Source organism: Aythya marila (genome assembly GCF_965140915.1).
Source record: "Aythya marila genome assembly, chromosome: 13".
Lineage (NCBI taxonomy): Eukaryota > Metazoa > Chordata > Aves > Anseriformes > Anatidae > Aythya > Aythya marila.
In genome coordinates this window covers 10,262,796-10,270,509 of record NC_139054.1, presented here as the reverse complement: position 1 = coordinate 10,270,509, position 7,714 = coordinate 10,262,796, and positions in this window count along the sequence as shown.

Genomic DNA, 7,714 nt, shown 5'->3' with positions numbered 1-7,714 from the left:
AGTGTTGTGACTTCTGGCTGCACTGTCCATAGGCTGCATTGCAATACTCATTCAAGAGTGGCCACTGCAGCAGACCCAGTACATCTCCTGAATATGGTCTCAGGATAAGGAGGTACCTCTGTCACCCTGGGAACTGTAGGAGGGTGAGAGACATACAGCTCTGGAGAGCCACAGCCTGTGCCTTTCAGTAAAGCTGGGATTGTGTAAACATCTGCAGTTTTTTTCTGGGCTGCCTGAGCAAGGTGTGAAGACCCGATTCTGTGAACTCACCAGGAAAATACCTGCAGCACAGGAGCTTGGTGCAGGTGTCACCGGCAAAGAACAGGCAGCAAAAACTCCCCTGGCAGCAGCCGTCAGGGGCTGACGGGGGACAAGCTAATCAGATTTGGGTGAAAAACTAAAGCAAGGCTCCCCCCTCTCAGAGGGCTGCCAAGCAGCCGTGCAGGGGAGCGCGTCACCGCTAACATCACCGTGTTTCCATGGGGACCAGATTAACAGCACGGCGAGAGAAACCGCATGCCTAATCTCTTCCAGAGAAAAGAGCTTGCTGATACAAGAGATTTTCAAATGTCTTTAATCCAAACTTGGGGTTCTCATTTCCATGTTCTCTTTGATCCTGCTGGAGGTTACCACCCCCTTGCAGCTCCCAGCCCAGCTCAATGGCACCAAGCAGCCCAAGTATCCCCAGCCTCCACAGTCCCATGCTACAGTAAAATCTGCCCTCCATCTCTGCAGAAGTTCAGCTGTCTTAAAAAATGGCACATAAGTATCCCAGCTCATCATGGACAAGTGGCCTGCAAAAAGATGTGTGTGTTGGTGTGCTCAGCGTGCATTCTGGTGACAGGATAAGGCACTGAGGGCAAAGAGATGAATGCACCACCTCCATCAACAAAAAGAAAAGAAAAAAAAAAAGGAAAAGGAAAAAAAAAAAAAAAAAAGGAAAAGGGAAAGAAAGAAAAAAAAAGAAGAAGAAAAAAAAAAAAAGGAAAGAAAAAGAAAGATCTAGCTCCTGTCTTCTGTATAGCATCAGGCACCTTTTATTGACTTTCTTCCCCTGAGCTTTAGCCCTAGCTGTGCAGCATCCCAGGTAAGAGCAGATCCCACCAGAGTGCCAGACAGTTTGCCCAGTGTAGTTTGCCCAGTGCAATGGTACACAGCAATTTTAGACTCATAAAATCAAGTAGGTTGGAAAAGACCTCTAAGATCATCAAGTCTAACCTTCTAGCTAAAGACTTGCTGATAATGACTTCCACAAAGCTACGTTTGATCGGTGTCTCTACAAAAAAGCACCCTACTATACCTATAGTTACACATGCGCTTTGGTTGTGTTTTCTGGGGGACTGGAGCGGTTCCCAGCCCAAGCATTAAGAAGACAAAGCCTCTGATGAGATGTCAGGGCTGGAATAGTGAGGGCTCCTAGGCCCAGCCTACATGGGCCAGGAAATCCTCCTTCCTAAGCCCTAACCTTCCCCAGAGGAACACCCACACCCCAAATTTAATTCCAGTTTGGGAGGTTGGAAGATAGTTACCGTGTCCTCTTCTTCTAGTGGCCCTTCAAATTTAAGTACAGCAGAATGAGGTCTGCTTCCCTTCATCTGTTTTTGGTTTGGTCCAACCTTTTCCTGACAGATAGCTTCATATCTCCAAATTCTTTGGGAGTTCTTCCCAGCCCTCCCTCCCCAACCAAGGCAGGCACCCACATTTTCAAGCCACCAGGAAGGGTCTTTGCCACACAGGTTTTGATGATTTTATTTATTTTTTTTCCAATGGGTTACATGGTGTTTTAGCCTCAGCTACTTCTCTAAAACCCCACGCAGGTAGGACATTGCACACCTTTTTGCTTTTCATCATGGGCTGCACTGAGCAGATGTGGCCCATACTCTGCTCCAGCTGTGTTCAGTCAGAGCCATGCAGAACAGCTCTGGCTGCTGAGCTGACCAAGACATTGAAGGCTCTGCCACCTTCCTATTGCCTTCAGAAGTTAAGAGGAATTTGACTACTTGCTTTCTCTTTCCTTCACCCCGGTACCTTGTCAGAAAGTTCCTGACAAAGTCTGACAGTGACAGAAAGAGATAAAGGAGGGAGTGTGACCAGGAAAGTTCAGTTCAATCTCAATTTCATTGTCATTCCCCTCGCCAGAGGGGTTGATGGTGTTCTGCACATCCAGAGGTATCGTCATGGTTATGTGTTTACACAGCCTTGTCCCAGAGGGCTGGAGCTTGTAAGTCAGCTGTAATACAAGGTCTCACCTGAGTCAGCCCTCTGGCCTTCCCCTGAGATCCCGTAGGTGCTGAAGTTTCTCTTTGCAGACAACCTATAAGCAAGCCCAAAGCTTCCCAAAAGCAGAGCTCTGACACAGGCACAATGCCTTTGGAAAGGGCCAGGCATCAGCAGCTGTGTCCTACAGCTGTGGGCAATGAAGGCTTGTTTTCCTCTCCAGCCTCAGTGGAAGCACATCGCAGAAGCACCAGACTACTTCTGATGAGCATCTTTGATTACAGATGAGAGCTGCTGTGGGGCACCACTGACTTGCAGGACATGAGGGAGCAAAGTTAAATGAAGTATATTTTGGGGCAGGGTTTAATCTTTCTACTTCCACAAATCCTTTGACTTAATGGCCCCTGCAGTTTAGCTCATGCCTGGGCATGGTGGCTGGAGTGCAGCAGATGTGGAAGCAAGGGGCCAGTCAATGCAGACAGCTGCAAAGGCTGTGTTTGTGGCAGCTACATCCACAGGTGATTCTTATTTTTGGCTGGCCAGATGATGGGCCCCTGGGCTCTGCCTTGTATCTGCAGCCCCTCTGGGTCTGACAACCAAGACTATTTCATCTGCACATGGCCTCAAACTCCTCCAGCTCATCCCCTTGGCCAGTCTCTGGCAAAAGCCCTGATGCCCAGCACAGAAGACAAAAATGCAAAATGTTCCTGTTTGTGTACAAACGGGTTGTACCGTCACCACCAAGGCCACGTGTAGAGGCCCATGGGCCACAACTGAGGACTTCCAGGAGGATGATCTGCAGCCTGATGGTGTCCAGCGTGGCCAGCACCACCCTGTGATCTGCCCCTTCAATCCTTCAGTGCAGGCAGGACATCTGATGTGTCCAGGGAGCTGGCAGGGGCCGGGCACCTCGGAGCTCCCTCCCATGCCCCGTCCGGGTGCTGGGGGAGCATGAGCGGGGACCGGCTTTGCTGACTCGGTCCCGGCTGTCGGGCCCGATGTGTCTCCAGCGGGGTCTGTCACGCTCCGCCGCCGAGGCTTGTTTTTGCTGGCGGGCAGGAGCTCAGCAACGGACAGGCAACCAGAGGCAGGAAAGCGGGGAGAAGAGGGGGCAGATGAGATAAATAGGTACTGTGAGGATAATAAAGGAGGACAGCTGGCCTAGAAAGCTCAAAAGAGAAATCGGCAAGAAAAAAAAAAAAAAAAAAACGAAGCTAATTCCGTAGTGCGAGGCTCCTGCTGAGCCCACAGGAGAGAGGCTCCCGCTGTGCCTCCCTGCTGCCCAGCGGAACCACGGCCTGTGCCTGGCCATGGCTGGCAGCTGCCGAAGCCCCTCATGTCAGCATGGTTTGCGGCCAAGGGAAGCAGGTGGCTGCATTGCCTTCCTCACGAGCAGGGGACCTTCTCTGCGGGACAGAGGTGGCTGCTGGACAGGCAACGTGCTCCCAGGGCACGCTCAGGGATCTGGGCTGTACCAAGCCTCTGCATGCCAGCAAACAAGGCGAAATTGGGCTTCAGGGTCTTGTGGCTTCTGTACTCCAGCCCTTTCCTTACAGTGTCATTATCTGATACACTCGGCTCCTCCAAAGGAGATAGGATGGAGTCTTGGTACTACCTCAGTGCAGCACTAAGCCCCACAAAGCCCCACAGAGGCCAGAGATGAAGGCTTGCCACCCTCATCAGGGCCGGTGTGGCTGCATGAAGCACTGAAGCAATTCACCAGCAGTCACCCAAACAATTTGGGCTAAAGGATTTATTATCACTCAGGCCCCCTGATGCACCACGGCACCAGAGGCAGGCACCAGAGGCTGTGGTGCCGAGACAGCCGTGTCAGTGCTCCCTAGGATCCCACAGGGAGGTGAGCCCACATCTCAGCCTAGTGATTTTCCTGTCCAGGTGAGTTTTGCTCATAAACACAGAGCACTGGCACTTTCACCGATGGCATCGGCAAGCTAGGTCGTTTTGCAAGGTTCCAGACAAAGACGAGGGAAAGTTAGGGAAGAAACAAGGGAGCGGGGAACAGGCTGTGCTCCCCAGATTGGTGGAAAAGGGGCAGAGGGGCTAACAAAGCAACCAGAGCCTTGCTTTAATTCCCTGCCAGCCACCACGTCCACAAGCCTTTCTCTCCCAGCACAGGAAAGGCTGCTCACACTTAATCCTCCCCACACGTATTCACACCCCTCCCCTCAGAGCCTGGAGCCTGACTTGGAGAAATGAAAACAGCCACTGCAAAGTCAAAACTAAGTGGCAGCTTCCCATTTAACCAGCTCTAATTGCCAGCTGAGCAGACGGTTAATCTCCGAGAACGTGCTGTGGTACGGGTGTTGCTGAGTCCCCGTAATTGCTTAAGAGCAGCCATTGAGGACGCCAGGAATTGGCCAATTATTCTGCCTAGTTTCTTTTTTTTTTTAGTTTGTTATTTTTTCACAACGTTGTGAATTTGCAAAGAACTTTTTTTGCCCAAAAGCAGCCAGCGCAGGATCTCTCAGCAGTTCAGCGAGGATGAAGAGATTATATCTGGGCTGGCTAATCCTGTGTGGGCAGGAAATGGGGGCAGCAGTGGGGACCCCACTCTCAGCTGTACCCACCACAGGGAAGGGGGGGTCTGCTGTGAAACCCTTCCATACCATTACTCTGGAAGTGAAGGGGAGGGAAGGCGGCAGTCACAGAGGTGACTCCCTGAGCAGAATTCATCCCAGCAAGCCACTGCTGGCCCTGAGTACAAATCACATCCAATTTCCAGTTCCTCAATGGCTCTATTGAGCAATAAATCAGCTTGGCGTCCAAGCTGGCTGAAACACTCGAGCTTGCGCAGTTATCTTATTCAGCCCTGAGAAGCTAAAGCCTTCTTTCTTGCCAAGGCCAGCAGGCTGGGGAGAGTCAACCATCCAAATCCCTTCAGAGCTCACCAATAAAAAATAAAACAAAACAAAACAAGCCAAAAAAAAAAAAAAAAAAAAAAAAAAAGAAAGCAAGTCCCTGAACTGCAGATCACCTGCACATCTCCATTTGTTCAGCTCTTTTTCTCCACACCAGAAGAAGAGATGTGTTTGCCAACCCCTTTCCCAGCAGCAGCCAGTGTGACTTTCCTGTTCCTGCTGTGAGCAGTGGTACAGACACGTGGCACTCAGCTGCCCAGGGCGCCCTTTGCCTGTCCCTGGCCAGATGTAAAATTCAGCATCAAGTGATTTTCTCCACATCCTACAAGGGTCTCACAGTGAAACCCATGCACACGTCCTAACCCAGCTGCAAGCTACAGCAACCACAGCATCTGCAGCTCCACCACCTTATATCCATACGTGGCTCTCCGTCTTGCAGCCCATCCCTCCTATTATTTTCACGCTTGAAGACACCAAGTGGAATCTGTCACTGGCTTAGTGTAGGGAATTTCTTGGTGTCCCCTCTCAGCTGGGATGGGACTGGGGAGCTAGCACTGACCCCCAGAACACAAATCCACCCCACCCTACTCATGGCAGGCAGGAAAGCTCCCTGAGAGCTGAAACAAGAGAGGATGTGGAATGTCAGTGAAGGAAAAAAAAAAACAAAGCAGAGCAGGAGAACAGATGACTTAAAATCCCCCGGTGCACCTTCAACTCAAAGAATGCCAGCTACGGTCCTAAAGCCATTATCACAGCAAATCAAGGAAGGCACCTTCGGTAGCACGTCTGATCTCTAAGCAACATGAAAACGTGCCCTACAGATGCTGCCAAAACTTCTAGGCAGAGATGGGGGAGGTCCACCCTGCCAGGGCTCGGCTCTGCTCGTACCCCCCAGCCAGCCTCCCAGCAGGGGCTCTGGCGAGCGTGGCTGCCCTGGGCATGGGTCTGTGAGTGACCAGGGCTCGTGAGCAGCCACAAGCACATCTCCATCCCGCCTTGCATATGGATGCAGCAGAGACAGCATCAAATGATGGACCATGAGCACAACAGCAAGTGACAGCCTTCCTACGGGAGGATTTTGTGCTTACCCAGCACGGCCTCTGTCGTGTTGGAAAGTGACAGTCCTGGGGCTTCCCAGAAGCTCTCTGAGGACAAGAGAGAAAACAGGGGAACATGAGAGCAAAGGTCTGGAGGACTCCCATCCCCCAAAAAAGGCTCTCTTTACCCACAGCACGCCCCTAATCTCTGCATCCCCTCCTGAGCAGCCCTCTCCTCCTCCTGCTTGTCCCTGGCACCCACCTTGCTGTGGGGCTGCTCACTTCACCCTGCAGACGTGATGCTGCATGAGCCCTAATCAGCCCTGAGACACCTCATGCATCCAAGCCCAGTGCAAGGAGGAGGGAAATCATACATCACAGAAATGAAATAACAGAGGGGTGGTTTTCCATCTGAAGTCAAATTGATCCCATCTGTTAAGTCTCTCCCCTCCTGGGGAAGAGCCGAGGGGAACCAGCCCAGGGCATGTGCTTGCCGCACAGCCTGGGGAGCAGTGACTTCTCCTTTCTCCACTGCACACATTCACAATTTTCATGCTGACACGGGGACTAAGCACCCTTGCAGGTGCAGGTCCCAGCCCCACTAGTTACTCTGTGGTCTGTGCAATAGCCCCATGATGTCTTTCACTTGACACCTCCCCTTGGCTCCAGAGAAACCAAGGGCAAGCTGTTCGGGCAGGGTTGAAAGGCTCACAGCGCTTTCATTTTGCACAAACACGAAGCCAAGCCCAGCAGTAAGGCCTCCTCCTCCCCCTGCCTTGCCCAGCCCCGTGCCCATGCCACCTTGCTGCCACCCTCCTCCCCAGAGGCAGCTGCACTCCGACACCGTCGCACCTGGACAAATAGGGGCAGCCACACTGGGGCTGCAGCAACGCTTCCACGAGCTGCCCCTGCCCTCCTGCTGCCTCTTCGTGCCAGCTGTCCAGCTGCGGATATCACATTTGGCTGTCCAGGGGGAGAACCGCTAAGCCTTCTCACAGCTGCTCCCCGTGCAGAAACTTTTGCACGGGGCAGCGGTAAGGCAGGCGACCATATGCTCCAGCACGGGGGACAACGAGCCACTCGCTGCGATTAGCAGCACCGTGATGAACCGTTGTCATGACTGATGGCACGAGTACTCTGGGGGAGCAGGGAAGGAGCAGATTTTCACAGCAGATAAGGCCTAATGAGCAGGGAAATAACCTCAGCGTGCTGTGGGAGATTTACAGAGCTCCGACAGACATGTCCAGCCTTGCAAGGAAGGAAACAGTTCATTGCAAGCAAGAGCTGGGGCGGAACAGCCAGGGGTGTGAGAAAGAACACTTTTCCCTGGGTTTGGGAGTGGGGGAAGAAGCAAACCCTTGCATGGAGGAGTGGAAGTGAAGGAGGATGCTGCAGGGCATGACGGGTGTGCTGGGAGCAGGATGGGGTCTCCAGGTCTGGCCAGGCACCTCAGCCACCCTGCTGCAGGGACAGCAAGAAAACTGTGCGGTTAAAACACATCCACACAGCACCCAGACCACCTTACAGAGGGGAAACCAAGGCACGGAGGGATACAAAGCCAAGCAGTCATCCCTCCAGGGC